The sequence below is a fragment of the Neomonachus schauinslandi genome, chromosome 4 (genome assembly GCF_002201575.2).
Source record: "Neomonachus schauinslandi chromosome 4, ASM220157v2, whole genome shotgun sequence".
In the NCBI taxonomy this organism is placed as follows: Eukaryota; Metazoa; Chordata; class Mammalia; order Carnivora; family Phocidae; genus Neomonachus; species Neomonachus schauinslandi.
Window position 1 is genome coordinate 175,011,341 of NC_058406.1, and position 20,130 is coordinate 175,031,470.

General features: G+C 42.2%; 1 long non-coding RNA gene across 1 annotated transcript in view; it reads left to right on the forward strand.

Moving 5' to 3' along the window:
• The window catches only part of LOC110579031, a 34,727-nt gene extending 15,380 nt beyond the window's left edge, over positions 1–19,347 (forward strand). Inside the window, exons 2-4 of the long non-coding RNA XR_006539897.1 lie at positions 5,992–6,181; positions 6,738–6,794; positions 19,328–19,347. This is a non-coding gene — a long non-coding RNA (uncharacterized LOC110579031). The remainder of the gene's footprint in view (positions 1–5,991; positions 6,182–6,737; positions 6,795–19,327) is intronic.
• The last annotated feature ends 783 nt before the right edge of the window (positions 19,348–20,130 follow it).

The window sequence follows — 20,130 nt, forward strand, 5'->3', positions numbered from 1 at the left end:
AAGTCCATTTGGTCCAGTGTGTCATTTAAAGTCTTTATTTCCTTGTTGATCTTTTGCTTAGACGATCTGTCCATTTCAGTGAGGGGGGTGTTAAAGTCCCCCACTATTATTGTATTGTTGTCGATGTGTTTCTTTGCTTTTGTTATTAATTGGCTTATATAATTGGCTGCTCCCATGTTAGGGGCATAGATATTTACAATTGTTAGATCTTCTTGTTGGATAGATCCTTTAAGTATGATATAGTGTCCTTCCTCATCTCTTATTACAGTCTTTGGTTTAAAATCTAATTTGTCTGATATAAGGATTGCCACCCCAGCTTTCTTTTGGTGTCCATTAGCATGGTAAATGGTTTTCCACCCCCTCACTTTCAATCTGGGGCTGTCTTTGGGTCGAAAATGAGTCTCTTGCAGACAGCATATCGATGGGTCTTGTTTTTTAATCCAGTCTGATAGCCTGTGTCTTTTGATTGGGGCATTGAGCCCATTTACATTCAGGGTAACTATTGAAAGATAGGAATTTAGTGCCATTGTATTGCCTGTAAGGTGACTGTTACCGTCTATTGTCTGTGTTCCTTCCTGGTCTATGTTGCTTTTAGGCTCTCTCTTTGCTTAGAGGACCCCTTTCAAGATTTCCTGTAGGGCTGGTTTTGTGTTTGCAAATTCCTTTAGTTTTTGTTTGTCCTGGAAGCTCTTTATCTCTCCTTCAATTTTCAATGACAGCCTAGCTGGATATAGTATTCTTGGCTGCATATTTTTCTCATTTAGTGCTCTGAATATATCCTGCCAGTCCTTTCTGGCCTGCCAGGTCTCTGTGGATAGGTCTGTTGCCAATCTAATGTTTCTACCCTTGTAGGTTACATATCTCTTCTCCCGAGCTGCTTTGAGGATTTTCTCTTTGTCTATGAGACTCGTAAGTTTTACTATTAGATGTCGGGGTGTTGACCTATTTTTATTGATTTTGAGAGGGGTTCTCTGTGTTTCCTGGATTTTCATGCCTGTTTCCTTCCCCAAATTAGGGAAGTTCTCTGCTATAATTTGCTCCATTATACCTTCTGCCCCTCTCTCTCTTTCTTCTTCTTCTGGGATCCCAATTATTCTAATGTTGTTTCGTCTTATGGTATCGCTTATCTCTCGAATTCTGCCCTCGTGATCCAGTAGTTGTTTATCTCTCTTTTTCTCAGCTTCTTTATTTTCCATCATTTCATCTTCTATATTACTGATTCTCTCTTCTGCCTCATTTATCTAGCAGTTAGCACCCCCATTTTTGATTGCACCTCATTAATAGCCTTTTTGATTTCTACTTGGTTGGATTTTAGTTCTTTTACTTCTCCAGAAAGGGTTTCTCTAATAACTTCCATATTTTTTTCAAGCCCAGCTAGTATCTTTAAAGTGATGATTCTGAACTCTAGATCTGACATCGTACTAATGTCCGTATTGAGTAGTTCCCTGGCAGTCAGTACTACCTCTTGTTCTTTTTGTTGAGGTGATTTTTTCCATCTTGTCATTTTGTGCAGAGGAGAATAGATTAATGAGAGAACAAAATGCTAGCAGAGTAACAACGTCCCCAGAAAATATACTCTAAACAAATCAGAAAAAACCTGAAGCAGTGGGAAAAGAAAGGGAAAGAGAGAAAAAAGAAAAAGAAAAAAAAGAAAAAGATAAAGATAAAAACAAAAACAAACAAAACAAAACAACAACAACGGAAAAACCAGAATGTGATCAAATATGATCAGGCTGGTATATAGATCAGTGCCACACACTAGATTTGGGGTGTATTTTGGTCTTTTAGAAGAAAGTGCCTCCCAAAATTTTAAAGAAAGAAAAACTTATATATGTACAAAATAAGGGTTGATCTGATGAAGGGATGGAATATGACTGTAAAGATGGAAATTATAAAAAATTTTACAAAAGGAATTGATAAGAAGTTGTTTGAAAAAAGAAAGAAGAGGATTTAAAAAAGAAAAAAAAAAGGGAGAGGATGTGATCAGGCAGGGGAATAGAAAATACCATATACTAGAGATTTAGGGTATATTTTGATCTGTTAGAAGAAACTATCTCAAAATTTTAAAGAGAGAACAACTTATATATATAAGCCAAAAATACGGGTAACTACTATGAAGGGATAGAATATGACTCTAAAAATGAAAAATAAAAATGTTTTTTTTTTTTAAAAAAAGGGATTGATAAGATGTTGGTTGAAAAAGGGAAAAAGAAAAATTCAAAAAGAAAAAAAAAGAAAAAAAGACAGTTAAAAAAAATTAACTTTGAAAGACTACAGAATCATGGTAAAAAAGCCATGGATTCTATGTGCAGTATTCCCCTAGAGCTGGAGTTCTGCCGTTCTCATTGATGGGTAAACTTGGTCTTGGCTGGCTGTTCTCGCTGATCTTCTGGGGAGGGGCCTGTGGCCGTGGTTTCCAAATGTCTTTGCTGGAGGCAGAATTGCCCCGCCCTTGCCCCCTCCCAGCTAAGTAATCTGCTCGGGTTTGCTCTCCGGGGCTTTTGTTCCCTGCGAGCTTTCCGTACAGCTTTGGAGGCGGAGAGTGAAAATGGCGGCCTCCCAATCTCCACCGCGGAGGAGCCGAGAACTCAGGGCTCCACTTCTCAGTGAGCCCCCAGAGAAAAGCCGTCAGTCACTCCCGTCTCCCCGGTCTCCAGCCGCACTCCGTGCTCACCCGGCCTGTGACCGCGCGTTTCTATCTCTGGCACCCGACCCTGGGTGGAGTCTCCAAACCCAGCAGATCCCTGCGGTGCACTCCCGCGTGGCTCCTCCCGGGGAGGAAGGTGAGTCTCCCCGGATCTGCCGCTTGTTGGGTCCCTGCTGGAGGAGCAGTGGCCCGACTGTGCCGCGGATCACGGTTTATGGCAACCCTGAGCTGAGAGCCCGCGCCTCGGCTCCGCCTCTGCAGCCGGCTTCCCTGCTCCGTTACCTGGGAGCTCTGCCACACTCAGGCACCCCCGGTCTTTCTGTGACCCCGAGGGTCCTGAGACCACACTGTCCCGGAGGGTTCCACCCCCCGCTTAGCCACCGGAGTGACGTCCCTCAGCGGAGCAGACTTTTAAAAGTTCCGATTTTGTGCTCCGTGGTTCTATCAGTTGCCAGAAGCGGCCGCCGGAGGCCCCTGCCCCGCCGTCTATCCTCCCGAATATCGCCTCGGATTCACTTCTCCGCACGTCCTACCTTCCAGAAAGTGGTCGCTTTTCTGATGAGAGAGTTGTTGCTCTTCCTTTCTTCGATCTCCTGTTGTGTTTGTAGGTGTTCAGAATGGTTTGATCCCTATCCAGCTGAATTCCTGGGACCAGACGAAATCCAGGTCTCCTACTCCTCCGCCATCTTGCTCCGCCCCCCTACTTTTATAATTTTAAACTTGAAATGATTGAAAACATATTCTGTTCAGCAACAGAAAATGTTACTGTTATGCTGTTGTTTATCTCTGTGTAAATGGATTTAATCCTCATTGCCACTTCTTTTTACCCATAACTTCATCCTAGAGGTGTGTGTGTGTGTGTTCAATAAATTCATCTTGTAACTGAATTAATCTTCCAGTGTATTTCCCAAAAGGACTCATATAATTCCCAAATTCTTTCACGTTTGAGAATGTCTTCAGTTTTAATATTCTTGAGTTACACTTTCCTTTATTCGGGACTTTTGGCATTACTCTGGTTTCTTCTGGAAAAATAACGGTGTGGAGATATCTGAGGCCAGCTGGATCCCACCTTCACTGCCTTCTTTGTGCCTGGATGATCTCACTCAGTAAATGTTGATCAGGGCATGCTCAGTGTCTCCATGTAAATTGTGTTTTTTTTCTAGTGTATTAGTTTCTTATGATGTGCAGATTTAGTATTTTTCTAATAGGAAAAAAAAAAACCCTCATGAAATTACATCTGTGAAGCACTTTTCCATTTTTTGGGCACTGTTCTTAGGAAATGTAAGTGACCTTTAAGTGGGTCATCTTTGAAGTCCTTACTTATCATCATCACTCATTGATTTATTCAGTTTGTCTTCTTCCTTTGCATTCACTGTGATGTTCTGAAGCCTTCTTTTTTTGTCATTGTTTGATTTTCTTAGTTGCGCCTAGTCTGTTCTTTGCTTGTTTGCATTTATTTATTTGATCTGTAAGGATGTTGCTTTGGCCCCCCCAATTGTTTCCTTAACCCGGCAATCTCCCTTTTCATCCTGGTATATTGCTTCATCATCTTGTTTTTGAGTCTTGTATAAATGACACCACACTGAGTTTTTTATTGTTCTTTTTCAGACTGTGTTTCTTTTCCCTTTTGTGTTCTAGAATGCTTGCATAGTTAAAATGCCATTTCACCAGTTTTTCCTTATGCTTTGTATGGAGAGCTCAGCCCAGACCTTCTCTTTGCTCTGAGCCAATGTGGAAAAGACAGTCTTTAATCATGTGGTCTTGTCTTGTTATTTTAGTTAAAGTGATTGGAGTGGATGTTTCTTTTCTGAATACTCCCCTGGTCTCTGGGGGATATAGGGCTGTGGCTGCTGGCTGGCCCAACACGGGTTGTCTTCTAGGGTCCCACCAAGTATCCTGTACCAGGCCCACCATTAGTCATTTAGATGTGTTTCCCATGCATTCCACCATCTTAGCCCAAAGCTGGTCCCAGAGGCCCCTGCTCTCCCTGCACAAATCCTCTGTGCTTCACCAGTGTCCCATTTTCATGGCAGCTGCCATAACACTCCTTTAACATTCTTTGTCAAAGCATGTCACTCCAAAAGCTCCCCCACCCACTGCTCCCGTGCATCCTGGGCTCTTGGTGTGGTGGCCCCTGGAACTGCTCTATCCCTTAGCTCGCTTGACTTGAGCCACAGTGGCTTCCTAGCTGAGCCTCAATTTGCCAAGCACATATCTTCCTCAAGACATTCCAGGGGTGGCTCTTTTGCCTAGAACATTCTCCCAGATAGTCACACAGCTTCATTCTTAGATCCAAGTCTGGGCTTACATGTCAGGATTTCGATGAGGTCTTCCTTATTTTATACAGCAGGTGAAAAGGCACGTTCTTCCCCCTCTCTAATATTCTTTTTTCATAGCGCTTCTCATCACCAGAAACACTATATGTTTTACTGTCTTTTATTTTTTTATCATTTGCTTCCTCCTTCAACCACCATCAAAATGTAGGGCAGGGACTTTTGTTTGCTTTGTTCCCTGCTGTATTCAATGCCAAGAAGGATGCTTGGCACAGAGTAGGCACTGAATTATTTGTTGAATGGATGGATGGGTGAATGCTATATAGGGACTTCTTACCTCAAATATTTGTTTCTGACCCCTCCCATGGCAGCCTATTTGCACATGCTCAATCTTCCCACTGTTCTTCTCCAAACTGGAAGACATCTTTGAGAAATTGAAGATTATGCACATCACCACATTTCAGTGGATCAGAATCTTCGATTACTTTCCTTAGTGGCTACTTTCCAAGTGTGTTGTATAGGATTGTAGCTTTTTTCTTATTAAGTAGTTCCTGGTGAATTGTTAGCTTTTAGTTATTTTCTAATTTGTGTTATTTTGGTAGGTACTGGGGAAGGAGGCGCTGTGATCTTATTTCTTTCTTCCAGTTTTATCCAGAAACTTACGAGTATATAAATTTGCACTAAATTATGTGCCTTCTTCATGTCATGCTGAGCACTGGGTGTTAAATATAAGTGTTAAATCACTAAATTCTACTCCTGAAAACAATGTTACACTATGTGTTAACTAACTAGAACTTAAATAAAAATTGGGAGAAAAGGAAAAAAAAATAAATTATGTGCCTTCTTGCACTATATTCCACAGTAATCACAATAGTAGTGCAATGGGTATAAAACTTGATCTACCACATGCACACAACTCATACAATGTCCTTCCTCTTCTCTACCAGAACTTGGTATCTCTTCCAAGCTGCCTTTCTGGTGGTAGCAACTTAATATCAGCTTAAAACTTAGTATCTCTTCCCTTTACGCAGGTGAGGCAACTAAGTGGTTTCTCTTTGTTTTTCAAATGAGGCATCACATGGTTTTGAAATTCTGAGAGACAGAAGAGAAGGCATCTGTTCTGGATCAGTACCTCTCCTTGGTGCCATCAACTGAGCCATCCTGTTCTTATCTGCTCTCCTATTGCGAGTCCCCACAAGTGCCCCTTGTTGCTCACAAGGCCCGTCAGATCCACTGGCTCTTGGATGCTCCTGGCTACATGGTAAATATTTCCTCTGCTCCAACACCCTACTGAGTGTCTGGGGACTTGCCACTTTCTCAGCTCCTATCTGGGAAAGAAGGTACAGGCTCCCTTGCTCATGGAAACCCTAACTCTCTGGGGGACTGTCCGTCCCAACCTCCCCTCCTTACCTGATACTCAGGACAGGCAGGGGGCCCCTTTTCAAGGACTCCTCTCCTCTCCGTTCTCCCATCCCCCAATGTCTTTACTTAATTTCAAGAGACAGGGAAAAGCCTATTTCTGACCTATTCTTTATTCTGTGTCTGGAGCCAATATCTAAATTTAGGGAGATTAAAAAAATTTTCTTCTTTTGTTGATATTTCTTTCCCCTGAATCACCTGATGCCACTATGTCTAACCACCAGAATGGAAGAAGGTCAGGGAAAGACCAGAAGTATCAGGAAATAGTGGGAAGACCACATTTATATATAAGAATATCATCTCTCAAGTGAATATCTAACATACACCCAAGACTCAGTAGATGAATTGTAATCCTCTCAACACTCTGCAAAATCAATACTACTATTTCCATTTTACAGATGGGAAACCCGAGGCCCAGTGAAATCTGAGAAACCCTGTAGAAATTTTGCTGGCAGGTGTGTGAGCAAATTTTATTTACCACATGAGTAGGAAGTCAGAGAGAAATGCACGTGTACGAAGAGAATCTGAAGGACCTGCCCTAATGGACATCCTCACAGGCTCCTACTTGGAGCTGAAATAAGATTCCAGGTTCTTGATGGATGTGTTTTCTGCACCTGGCTTAGCCACCTCCTGCAGAGACCTAATGTGTTCTCACTTTTGCCCACACATATTGCTCTTGTGGGTCATGGTGGAGGCAGCATGGATGTTGACTGGGGACAATCTGGTTCTCATCTCGTTGAATCTCCATTTCCTCAAGTGGGCTGTGAGGATAAGCATGCCTAGTTGGCAGAGCTATGGCGAGGCTTCCATGGGAAAATTGTTGGTGTGGTGTAAGCATGTTTGTCCCTCTCCACAGAAAAGAGGATATGAGGAAAGAAGGCAGACATTATTCATCAGAGTGTGGCCCATTCAGGATGGACTCTCTTTTCCACATGTAGCCTCCATGTAGGCAGAACAGGCCTCTCTCTACAAGGTGACTCAGGTCAGGTCTATTTTCCAGTTGGTCCCAGATGGGAGAGGCAGGTTGGGCATCTCTGTCTTGGCAGAGGGATGGATGAGTGGGCTCAGAGACTGCCATGGACAACCAGCCATTCTGGAACATGAATGGCTTCACTCAGGCCTGAGCCTGAGCCACACCTACTACTGAATTTGGCTGAGAAATCCTGCTCTCTTTTGACGATGCTGTGCTTGCCCTTCTAGTAATAAGGCTCTGACTTTGTTTCCTCTTAAGCCTTTTGTGTGTTGAACCTGAGCAAGGAATCCTGGAGAGGAGAAGAACTAAATAGTAGGATGGAGAGGCTAGCAATAACATGCCCCAAAGCACTTGATGTGTAATAGGCAATAATAATAGCTAACAGGCACGAAGCATTTATCTCTTAAAACACTTTGAATACATTAACTCATTTAATCCTCACAAAAACTCAATCAGATAGGTACTTTTATTATCTCATTTTATAGATGAAGAAATAAAACACAAAGAGGTTAGATATCTTGCCCAAGTTTGTACAGATCCAGGCAGCAGAGCTGGGATTTAAACCTTCACAGTCCAGAGCCTTCAAACATAAGCATCATGCTATTCTTCATATGAATATACCCTAAACTTGTTAGTTTCTTTTTAAATTTGTTTTTCTTTTGGGATGCATTTTACATTTTCTTGAGCATAAGATTCAGCCCCTCCAGTGTAAGGAGGTTTCAGAGTTGAGAAAGGGGTGAAGGATGGAAGGGATGGAAAGTCATGAGGTGTCTAAAGTTTACAGTTGAAAGTGAGAGGGTGGGTGAGGTCATCTTCCTCCCCAGGCCCTGACTGCCCAGAACAAACTGCCTGGGCCTCCAAGTGAGAAAGACAGAGCCTACTGTCTGTGGATTCTACGACAGGCTATTAGAAATGGGGCCTCACAGACCAGCCTGGGGTGCTCAGCAGAGTAATCGAGAGCCCGCTGCTGGAACAACCTACGGAAGCTGAGGTGTTGAGTGAAAACTAAACTTGAACTTTGAAAGATTCCATGAAAAGGATTTACTAAAATAATCTTAAAGATTAAAAATAAATAAGATAATATTTTCTTACTTTTTTTTCTTTTGTTCTGTAGCAAATTTTAAACCAGACTGTATAGAGGACAGAAACAGGGCACCATGAGCTTTAGTTATTGAATATTTTCTTTTTGGCCTTTTACAGAAACAGCTGCTTGGAAATTGGAAGAGGTCAAGGTAAGCTGCCCACCGACTTCTGGTTCAAAATGGCAGCTGGCTGGTGGTTCCCAAAGCTGAGCCATTCAGCTCTTCTCATTGAAACTATAGGTGAGACAGAGTGCTTAGACTGGAAATACAACCTAGTGACAGAATCTGCAACAATTCACAGTGATTATGGGGTGGATGGATCTGGATTGAGGATCGCCTACCTTGGGTCTAGCATGTGACATACTCTTGCTCTCATTCATGAAGAAATTCCCTTAAATGGGTAGGAGGTTTCCTTACTCCCACCCAACCTCTAAACTCAAACTTAGTCCCAAGCCTGGTGTCAACTGGAAATGGAACTGTCACTTCCTTCCCCTCCTCGGGAGTTATTCCCTTGAATAGCATTATTTCTCTTTTCTCAGGCTTCCTCTTCTCCCACTTGTCCCACTTTCCCCAATCCAGGCAGATTTTGGGAATCACAGCAAATTGCTGAACTGAAGTGACCTCAGGGAGGCAAGCAACGGTGACAAAGCTCTGAAGAAGGCTGCTGAGGCATGAAGATCGGAGCTAGCTCTGCCTGTCAGAGACTGGGCTATTCCCATCATGTGTTGTTTCTAAGAACAAGAAGCTGGGCTGAGTGCTGGGGTAGGGGAACCATATTCACTGCATGGTGTCCCAGGTGACAGCTGGCTATTTAAGTGAGAGCAGACTGGGATCTGTGAATATAAATTTTGGATTGGAGAAGGGAATTTGACCACCAGGGCAGTGCACAGAGCAAATCTCTCTCTCCCACTCTAAAAATTAAAACAAACTGAACTTGTCCTGTCTAAGAATGAGTAAAATGAACAATATCATCATCATCCACAACAAAGGGCCCATAAAAAATGTTGCAAAGAAAAGGAAAAAAAAAAGAAATAACATCAGTAAGGCAGAGAAACTCAGAAAAATTTACCTCAGAATCTAGATGATCATCTCAGATAACTATATGGCACTCCCACAAATTTCAGTGAAGGTCTCTCTGAAATAGAAGCAGAACATCTGAAGGCAGGATCCAGAGGGAGAAAAGGCAGAAGAATTGGGTGGGGAACAGTGATGGGATGAAGCAAGGAGAAGATGTGCTCAGTGGCTGGAATTCAATCCCCGTTAGAGATAGGAAGAGCAGTATTAGTGCCGCGTGAAGCTCTGTCACTGGTGTGGAGGACGGATTTGAGAGACCCTTCCCAAATTAGAGAAAGGAGACCAGGAGGTAAAAGGAGGATAGTGACAATAAAGGAGGTTTCTGAAACATTGGGTAGAAAATATGGAGCTGTGTGGCACTGGTGAGCGTTCCTAGCTAAAGGGAAAGGAAGCTCATGGGAGACAGAAAGAACTGACCCCAGTTTAGGAAAACTCAGGGAACAGAGCCTCACATCTATGTAGCCTGGTGAAAGTACCAGCCTGAAAGTATCAGCCTACTAAGAAAAATACAAATAGGTATTTGTATTTAATCCACAAATTCCACAAGTACCATATCCAGACACAAAACAATGGGTTGTATCTGAAGATGAAAATTAACCTACACTTCATTGTCTTCTTCCCAGCACATTAAAAACCAGAAGATAATTTAGTAGCATCTATACAGTTTGGAGAAGAAAAGGATCTGACCCAGCAATGTTACCTCTGAATTCTGGTTAGTACTCACATATGCAGGGAATAGAACCGTATCAGTGCATACGCAAAGGAGATAAAAAAATGTATTATCTTCAAACCCTCCTTGAAAAGCTTCTTTAAGACATGTATGCAAACTGAGTCATAAAGCAATTAAGAGCTCAGAACTAGATGGTCACCATTTAGAAGAACAAGCAGTGAGCGGTGATAGCAATTAAAGAAGATGTAAGCAAATATCACCACTATGGATTTAAAACTGAATGAAAGCCTGAAGTTCATTAAGGAAACAGTTTTTATACTCTCTAAAATAATAGTGTCATAAAAATAATCTGGATCCCAAAACGTCAAAGAATTATTAACAAAGACAGGGACATCCATGAGATGAAGTATGGAGAAGAAAAATAGAGTGTTGAACACATTGCCTTACAAAGGACCTATACATTTTATTTTTGTAATGTGTTTACAGATTTTCTTTTTATTTGATTGCTAAAGAAATGGTAAAAGGGAGAGAAGATAATAGCAAATAAAAAATCCCTAAAATGAATTTGACCTAAAATTTTGGAAAATCTACATGGGTTCTAGGTTCTAAGGAGTTATCTTTTTTTTTTTTCATGTCTTTGGGAAAATGACACAGAGGAAGGCTAGGGTGGGAGTGGAACCCCACTGGCTATTGCCACTGGCAGTTGTGAGCTCTGGCTGTCCCTTATTTCCTGGAAAAAGGGGGAAGTAAGGGAAGTCACCAAGGATGGGCTCAAGCTTCTGCATGGTTTTGTAGAGACATGAGGATGTTATGAACCTATGTGTGACCCAAGAACATCATTGAATTCAGGATTCACTTATAGTTGGGCAGTGGGGGTCTGGCCTTATCCTCTGGAGAACAGCAGTGGGTATGTGACCTTGGAAATATTACTTTGCCTTTCTTGACCTTTGCTTCCTCATCTGGAAAATGAAGGTAATAGACTTATCTCAAAGGTCCCTTACAAGATTCAATAGGTGCACAAAGCATCTAATATATTAAAAGAAACAGCAGGTGCTTAATCGATGCTGCACCTTTACCTTCCCAGCACTGGAAGATTTCTATCAATCTAAACTTTGAGGAAAAGAAAAAAATATGAGCTGTCAGTGGGCTGGTTATCTGGAGAGTTCCAGATGTATCTCTGAAAAGGAGAGGAGGAGCTACAAAGGACCGGGAGGGGGGCGCCTGGGTGGCTCAGTTGGTTAAGCGACTGCCTTCGGCTCAGGTCATGGTCCCGGGGTCCTGGGATCGAGTCCTGCATCGGGCTCCCTGCTCTGCGGGGAACCTGCTTCTCCCTCTCTCAGTCCCCCTGCTTGTGTTCCCTCTCTCGCTGTGTCTCTCTCTGTCAAATAAATAAATAAAATCTTAAAAAAAAAAAAAAAAAAGGACCGGGAGGATCAAATCAAGGTGGAGATGCTAGGGTTTCACTCTGTACATTGCCCTAACAACCACTGTAGTTGGCAGATCTTTCTTCCCTTGGCACAACAATTCCAAACTGCCTATGAAGTATGTTCAGAGAGAAAACTTTCCCCACTTGTATTTCCAATGAGGAGAGGTATTGCTGTTTGATTTGGTGACTATAACTCTGTTTCTTCAGGAAGGAAACGTTTCTTGCAGTTACCCATTTGAACACAAAATAATGAGAAAGTCAGGCTATTTATAGCTACCTCTTCATTTGGTTGCATAAGATGAGCACTTCTTGGGAAGGTGGTACTTCCCCAACTTCAGCTCTTGCAATCTAGAAAGGGAAACTCCTTTGATGAATCAGTGACCAAGGCAGGGCTTGGCCAACTTTGATCTTTCAAAACCCAGTCTTTGGCATCACATTCTCTAGGAAGTCTTCCTGAAGTTTCCTCAAAGCTAAATCATTTCATATCAACCAGACACTATCTCTTCCTTCCTTCTACATTCTCCCTGCATGGGTGAAGCCAGCCTAGGACCACACTCCCTAGACTTTTGCCAGCAAGGTTCAGGGTTGGATCCTTCCAAGAAGAGGTGCTGGTATGGTGTTTTGAAGGCCAAGGAGAAGGAGAGGTCCTTATTCTCAGCTGCAGGTGTGAGGGAGTAGGTGTCAGTAGATGTGGCATGTTGCCAGTGGCTTCCTTTCACCCACACTCTTCAGAACCATCCACTTCAGCACTACTTCCTAGATTGTAGGGGTGGCAGCTTTCTGGATTCCAGCCCTTGCAGATTTCCCTACTTATATGTCTATAACCCATCCCATAATTGTTTAAACCTTTAATTCCTTGTATTGAGTCCCTTTCTGCTTGAAATACCCAGAACGCTTGTCTTCCTTTCCAAACTTGAAACACCGAGGCTGAGTAAAACACTCTGTCCTGGAGTTGTTGTTAGCTCAGAGGTTGAGCCCAGAGACCGTGGAGTAAAGCAGAAACTTTCACAGTTTCTTCAACTGCCAAGAGAAGCCAAAAGCTCTAAAAAACACACTCACAACTGAGAGCAAATCAAGAGCCTCTGCAGCTAACTCTGACATACATTAGGAGATTCTTAGCAGCACTTATAGGATGAACACATTGAACCAAAGGGGATTGAAACCATGAAATCAATAGTAGGAAAGCCATAGACTCTGATGAGTCATTTTGGTATCACAGGGTTAACCGCGCAGATATCCTGTGACTTTTAGTTATTGGTCTTTTAGAGTCATTGGTCTTTCTTCTTTGTTTAGGATCTAACAAATTATCTACCAGTGGAAAACCAATTAAGTCTCCCCACCGCCTGCCACTTGACAACCACATTCTGGTTTTGTAAGAACTCAACAACAGCATCTAGTCTAAAGAAGGGTGGAAGGAATTTGGTAAAAGGTAATCCTCAGATTGCTTTAGAACATAAGGTCCTCCTTCTTTCAGCATCCTTGCCAATGTTTACTGCTTCATCTTGACGATCCGGAGAGGAAAATTACATGTGTCAATCACCTCCTGATAAAATATCACATATACCTAAAGTTTTTCTGTAAAAACATAGATCATAAGTATTTTTGGCTTTGTGGGGCATACAAAATCTCTGTCCTAACTCCTCCACTTTGCCATTGTACAGAAAGCAGCCATAGACGATCTGTAAATAAATGAACATGGCTGTATTCCAATAAGACTTTATTTACAAAATCAGAGGACTAGACAGAGTTGGCCCAGGGGCTGCAGTTTACCAACCTCTGCTCTAAACCAGCTCAACACTAGCTAAACTACTTCCTTCTTTTTGCCTAAGAATACTCTGCCTCTCATTTATCTTTGTTCTTTGACCTTAGGAGTTGGCCTTGAGAAAAAGCAAAGCTGGTATGAAAGTTTAAGAATCGTATACAGTTAAAGGAGAAAGTTAACATTTATTCAACCCCTATTACTAAGAGCTGTCCATGGTAAATATTATGGCCCTCATAGAAGAGGAAACTCAGGTATAGAGAGGTTAAATAATTGCCTAAACTCTCATGGCTGAAAGTGGTGGACACAGGATTTGTACACAGCTCTGTCTGGCTTTGAGCTGTACTTCTAACAAATCTTACAATGGCTACCTTAAGGCAGCCAGACTGTCTCTATGCCCCCTGCACAATAGCTCACATAAACACAACAAATCCTTGACTATAAAAACCTAATTAAGAGACAGGACTCACATGGAAGATTGTGACATAGCTGTCATCTCTGAAATTTTCCTCAGGGAGGTGGTTGGATTATTTATGGGGTGACTGTTGCAGAGTGGAGTAAAGGATGAGCAATAATGCAAACACAGTGATGGGGAAGAGAAGTGACAGTGTGGCAAAGCATAAACTTGCATCTGATCATTCTATTATATTGCCCAATCCCTGCAAATATCCTCTGCATGAAGCAATACAGGGGACAAAAAGATGGAAAAAAAAGTGCCTCCCTCCAAGCCTGGTATAGCCTCAAAGTTGAACAAATGTGACTGAAGAACAGAAGAATGAACAGTGCATGCAGGCATAGGGAGACGGAAGGACTGACAAAGCAGGCATGTTCAGGGAACTGATGGTAATCCAGTGTCTGCCACAAACCTAGCTGCATGCTAACCAAGTCCCATTACCTGCATGGGCCTTAATTATTCTGTAGAATGAGACATTTGGGCTAAATAGTTTTTAAGGTTCTTTTAAGCTCAGAGGTTCAAATTCTGTATCTGAATTGATAGTGAGCAAGAGATGAGACTTGCTCCGACCCACAAATCTCCTTCCCCCTGTTTGTCGCACTTCCAGAATTAGAGCTCAGACAGGTGCAATACAAGATCCTCCATGCAGATGTTCATGCAGGCAATGCATACTTCCACTGAGAATCACAATTCTCACTCTCTACTCCTGCCATCCGTGTCCTTTAATGGAGGAGGATCCCCTGCTTCTGGTCATTCAGGCTCCTTGTTAAGCCCCTTGCTCACAAAGGCTGAGTGTCTGAGCATAAGGACCTAATTGGAGTGGTGTGCGGAGCCTCTTTTGTTGGCACCTTCTCCCCTGCAGAAGCCACGGCCATGCTATTCCTCTGTGCACAGGACTGACTGCTTTCCCCGCATTCTGGATTTTACTCTTCCTTGCTGCTTTTCTCTTGTTTTGAAGATAATTTTTAAAGATCTTATTACAAGTACAATACACAGTCCTTATGGAAAGATCAGAAAGTTTAAGTAAGCACAAAGTAGATACATTTACGTATAAAACTATGACCTAATGCATATCACTATCAACTCACTGGATATATATCCTTTTGAAATTTTCCCTTGAATATTTTAACTATGTTTTTTTTCTTTCTCCTTTTCTTTTCTTTTTTTCTTTTCTTTCCATTCTTGTCTTCTCCTTCCCCATCTTAACCATTTTTAACTGTGCAGTTCAGTAGTGTTAAGTATATTCACGTTGTTGTGCAGTTATTATCCAGAACTCTTCATCTTGCAGAATGGAAATTCTGTTCTCATTCAGCAATAACTCCTTATTACCCCTCCTTCAGCCCCTGGCAACACCTGTCTACTTCCATCTCTGTGAATTGGATGACTCTAAGTATCTCATATAAGTGGAATCATATAGTATTTGTCTCTCTGTGACTGGCTTATTTCCCTAAGCATAATATCCTTGGATTCAATCATGCTATAGCATGCAACAAAATTCCCTTCATTTTTAAGGCTGAATAATATTCCTTTGTATGTATACAACACTTTCACCCATTGATGGATGCTTGGGTTGCTTCTACCTTTTAGCTATTCTGAATAATGCTGCTGTAAACATAGGTGTCTACAAATATCTCTTTGATAAATGGCTTTCAATTCCTTTGGGTAGATACTCAGAAGTGGAATTGTTAGATCATATGGTAATTCTATTTTTATATATTTGAGGAACCCCTATCCTGCTTTCCATGGCAGCTGCACTATTTTACATTCTCACCAACAGTTCCAATTTCTCTCTATCCTCACCATCACTCTTTATCTTCTCTGTTTTAGTTTGTGTGTGTATGTGTGTGTGTGTGTAATAGTAGCCACTCACAATGGGTATGAGGTCGTTCTCCGTTTCTTTTTTTTTCTCCATTTCTTTTAATAATACTAATGAAAGGATTCACACCAGTTTGAAACCTGCATTTTCCCCTTTAATGCCATAAACGTTTTTTAGCCATCAAGTATCCATTGATAAAATAGCTTCCACTGGCTGCCTAGTTTTCTGCTCCTTCACTCGCTTGCTTACTGTGCAGCCCTGGCCACGTTGCTTGATCTTTCCCTGCTTCAGTTTCTGCAGTTGTAAAATGGGGTGATAACATACCTTGAGAGGCCTTACAAGAATGTTGTGAGGGTTAAATGAGGTGATTACATTAAAAGAACCTAGAGTGGTTATTGGCACACTGTCAGCAATTGATCAATGTTAGCTATCATCACCAATACTTCTATGATTATTTGCCCACTGCATGGACAGATCAATAAGTAATTCCTCACTGACCTTCAGATGTTCCTGATTTTTCAGTTTATAAAAAGACCTGAACGTTAGCTACATGGTTGGAGTCATTTCTTTTTTTTAGAAGCCACCCAAACAGGTGGCTTTATCAGGTATTAGTTGACCGTAGGGGAGAACTCCATCCCCATTGAGACCAGGCTCTATTCCTGGCTTCCCCAGAACAGCTTTTGGTCATGTAGAGCAAGGTCCCCCTGGAATCCACTGCTCTGGCCTTGGATTTTAAACACGCCCTCTCATAATTCATTGCCAAGGTATCTCACCTTCAGATCTGTGGACCTGAAGCTTTTCTGGGGGCTCAGCACAATGATGCATGGCCTGGAGAAAGTTTAGTCAAATATTTACATGGAGGAATGTGGCATTTCCTATCCTGGTGCTCTGATTACCATCAGAGTCTTATCTTTCCCCGTAAAAGGAAGTGTGGACAACATGTATTAAGTTGTCAACACAAGAAAAATATAAGGTCGAAAATAGAGGGTCTGGGAGACTTCCCGATGTTCTATGTAATCTCATCTGAGAGTAAGAGGGAGATTCTCCTGGAAGAGGGGCTGAGGGCTTTCTGAGGCTGGGAAGCCTATGAGGTCAGGTATACTTAGTGGGTAGTGTATCTGCCTTCTCATTAAATCCAGGGTTGTTTAAGGGGTCATATGACCCTGTGTGCATTGTGCCCAGAAAGGGAAGGAATGGCTGATGGCCAGAACAGACCCCCATCTCAAGCATCTCTGTGATGGAAACACACATCAGAGGGCCCTTCTCTGAAATGAAGCCCACTGCTACATGGGGAGAGAATGTGCTAACAGGTCAGGCAGAACTAGACTGAAATTCTGCCTGTAACACCATAAACTTCCATCATTGAGCAGGTCATGGAACATCTCTGAGCCCTAGTCTTCTTGTCTGTGAGCTAGAGGCTACATGACTCACATGCATGCTTCATGTAAAGATGAAATAAGGTAGTGTGTGTAAAGTTCCAAGATGATGGTTTGCTGTATGAGATAAAGAGTGACCATGCCAAGTTTATAAATTCCCACTAAATGCAGGGAAGTTGGATGTTTTTGAAACCTGGGCACTCTGTAATGAATAAATGCCTGACTTGAGTAATTTTTTTTTTTAATATTGAAAATATGACCCCTAGGAGTTGAAAGGCTCCTCGCTGGAAAGTACTAACCAGGACCAAGGTCATCATATACAAGCTTTGCTATGAAAGGACTCATCCCAGCCAAGATTAAGTCATCATTGTGTTTCCCCTGTGGGGTTTCAGTGTCATCCCTAGAAACTCAGAATAATTCATTCATCCATCCATTCTTTCCACCACCAGTTACTGAGGGCTCCCTGTGTTCTGGGAGCTGTTGCAGGCACTGAGGATCCTGGCTTGAAGGGGACCTGGTACCTGCCTTCGGGTTGATCATGGTGGTCCTGATCTAGTGGAAGAGAAAGACCTCTAAACTGACCATTTCATGTCATAAATTGACAATTACAACCCGAGCAATATGCAGTGAGAGAATAGTATACTTAACTATAGTCACCATGCTGTGCATTAGACCCCAGATCTTATGTATCTTACACCCGGAAGTTTGTACCCTTTGAACACCTAGCATTTCATAGGAAATTCTTTATCTTGACTTCTTTTATGGTACTTAGAAAGTAGGATGATGATCAAGAAGGAAAAGAAGGTGAAAGAGGAGGAGAAGGAGAAGGAAAAGATGGTCCATTGATCTCTTCATATGTTTGGGTCTCACTTCTGTAAATAGGAGATACATCAATTGGCATATGCATTGGGCTGGACACGGGCTTCACAGTGACTAAAGCCACCACCAGCTAGTGCTTCTGGAAGCAGTGCTGTGCTCTCACTGGCCCAGGTCTCATATTCTTTCCTTCCCATTTGGGTCTCTATGCTTTGGCCACCCTGGTCTTCTTTCAATTCCTCAAATAAGGCATGCTCCCTCTTACTCCCGTGACTTTGCAAACTCTGATTTCCTTTGCTGGGAGTATCATTCCCCTCCATTCAGTCAGCCAACTTGTACTCATCCTTCTGCTTTCTCTTTAAACATCATTTTCTCAGGGAAGGAAGCCCTCCTTGACCCCCAAACTAGGGTATGTCCCCTGATACTCTCTCATTGCATTCCAGGCTTCTTTGTGGCAGTCATCAGAGTTTTGATTATATAACCACTCCTACAGATTAGTGTTTGTCCATTATTTCCCAGTGACGATCAGCTCCAGGAGGGCAGGGATGGAGTCTGTCCAGGTTGTTGCTCTAACCCCAGAACCTAGCAGAGTGCCTGGCCGTAGCGTTCACTCCATAAACAGTGGGTGAGGATAAAAAAAAGATATTTCTCTTAGTGAAATAATAAAAAACAAAATTAGAGACTGCTTTTCCAAATGGCTTTCTGGGAAACATACTACATAAAATTCTGAAATGAATCAGGCCACTTGGTAACTTGATACTGACTTAAATCTAAACCAAGCACGGTGCTGTCCCATTTCACAAGTGAAGAGTCAGAGCAGGCAAAGGGCTGCTGCAGATCGCCCTGGTCGTGAGTCAGCGGTGGGGGCAACCACTCATCCATCCCTGCTTGCTCTCGGGTATTTTTTGTGGGATGTTGACATGGCGGTGACTTGGCAGCCATATGGCTGTGAGCCCTTGTCCTGAAGGAAAAGGGAACGACATTAGACTCAGAACCCCATCTCAGCTGCTGTAGGAGCTATGCAACAACCTTGGGCAACTCTGAGCTTCAGTTTCCTAACTTGTGAAATGGAGAGAATATTATCTTTCTAGAACCTATTTGTAGAGTTGTTTGCAAGATTCAAATGTGCTAATGTGGGTAGAAGTGCTTTCCCGAGAGACTGGCACTAAGCAGGTGCTCAAGAAATTTTAACTGGCATCTAGTGCTTTTCCAGGATGAGGGTTTATTTCAAATGCTGGGAGCATGTTTCATTTGAACTAATGAGTCAGCAACTCCATTAATAAAGAAAAAGAGTACCTCATCTTTTGCTGGTGGATAAAAAGGCTTATTTAGTTCCTGGCCCAGTGACAGAAACCTGAAGACAATGATTTGATTCCCAAATTATGAACATGTACTTTCTTCCCAGTGTGAGAGGTTGAACAAAGATCAGTGCCACATTGAATGAAGCCACTCTTTCAAAGACCCTGTGGGTGGCTTGTTCATCCTTAGCAGATGAGACATGGTTAAAGTTTGTTTCTGTAGAAAAGACTTTTTTTTTTTAAGATTTTATTTTTAAGTACACCCAATGTGGGGCTCAAACTCACAATTTGGAGATCAAGAGTCATATTTGTTTCTGTAGAAAAGATTTTTTTTTTTAAGATTTTATTTTTAAGTACACCCAATGTGGGGCTCAAACTCACAATTTGGAGATCAAGAGTCATACGTTCCACCAACTGAGCCAGCTAGGTGCCCCAGGATCTGACATTTTTTGAGCAACTTCTATGCCAGGTATGCTGTTAAACACTTTTCGCATGCTATTTTGTTTACTCATCTTATTTCTGTGATGAATTATTGCCCCTATTTTCATATAAGAAAATTCAGATTCAAGGTCGCATAAGCTGGTAACTAGAGAGCTGGTATTCCAACCCAAGTCTGTCTGAAGCCAAATCCCCATGCACCTCCAAACATATTATATTCTCCCCCTAGGGAAGCACATTCCATGGGAGTAAAGACCAAGAGTAAAGATCAGAAAACTTAGTCCAGTGGTAACTATGAATATTTATTATTATTGCCTGATAGCTTTAGAAATCACCAATTTCCTTTGGAATGTAGAACTTTTCATTTCTTTTTATAGAAGCCCACTGTTTCCGATTTTCTCTTTCTCTGTTTGATGGTGCATGAAACCCCCTGGTCAGAGAGGCTGTTTGGGAGAATGGGGAAAGCACTGGACTAGGGACGGTTTCTAGCCCCGAGTCTCTCCTTTGCATGACTTTGGGGAGTTCATTCAACATCTCTGAGCCTCATTTTTCTTATGTGTGAAATGAGGGCAATGATGCTGCTGGGGTGCTTGCCTACATTTATGGATT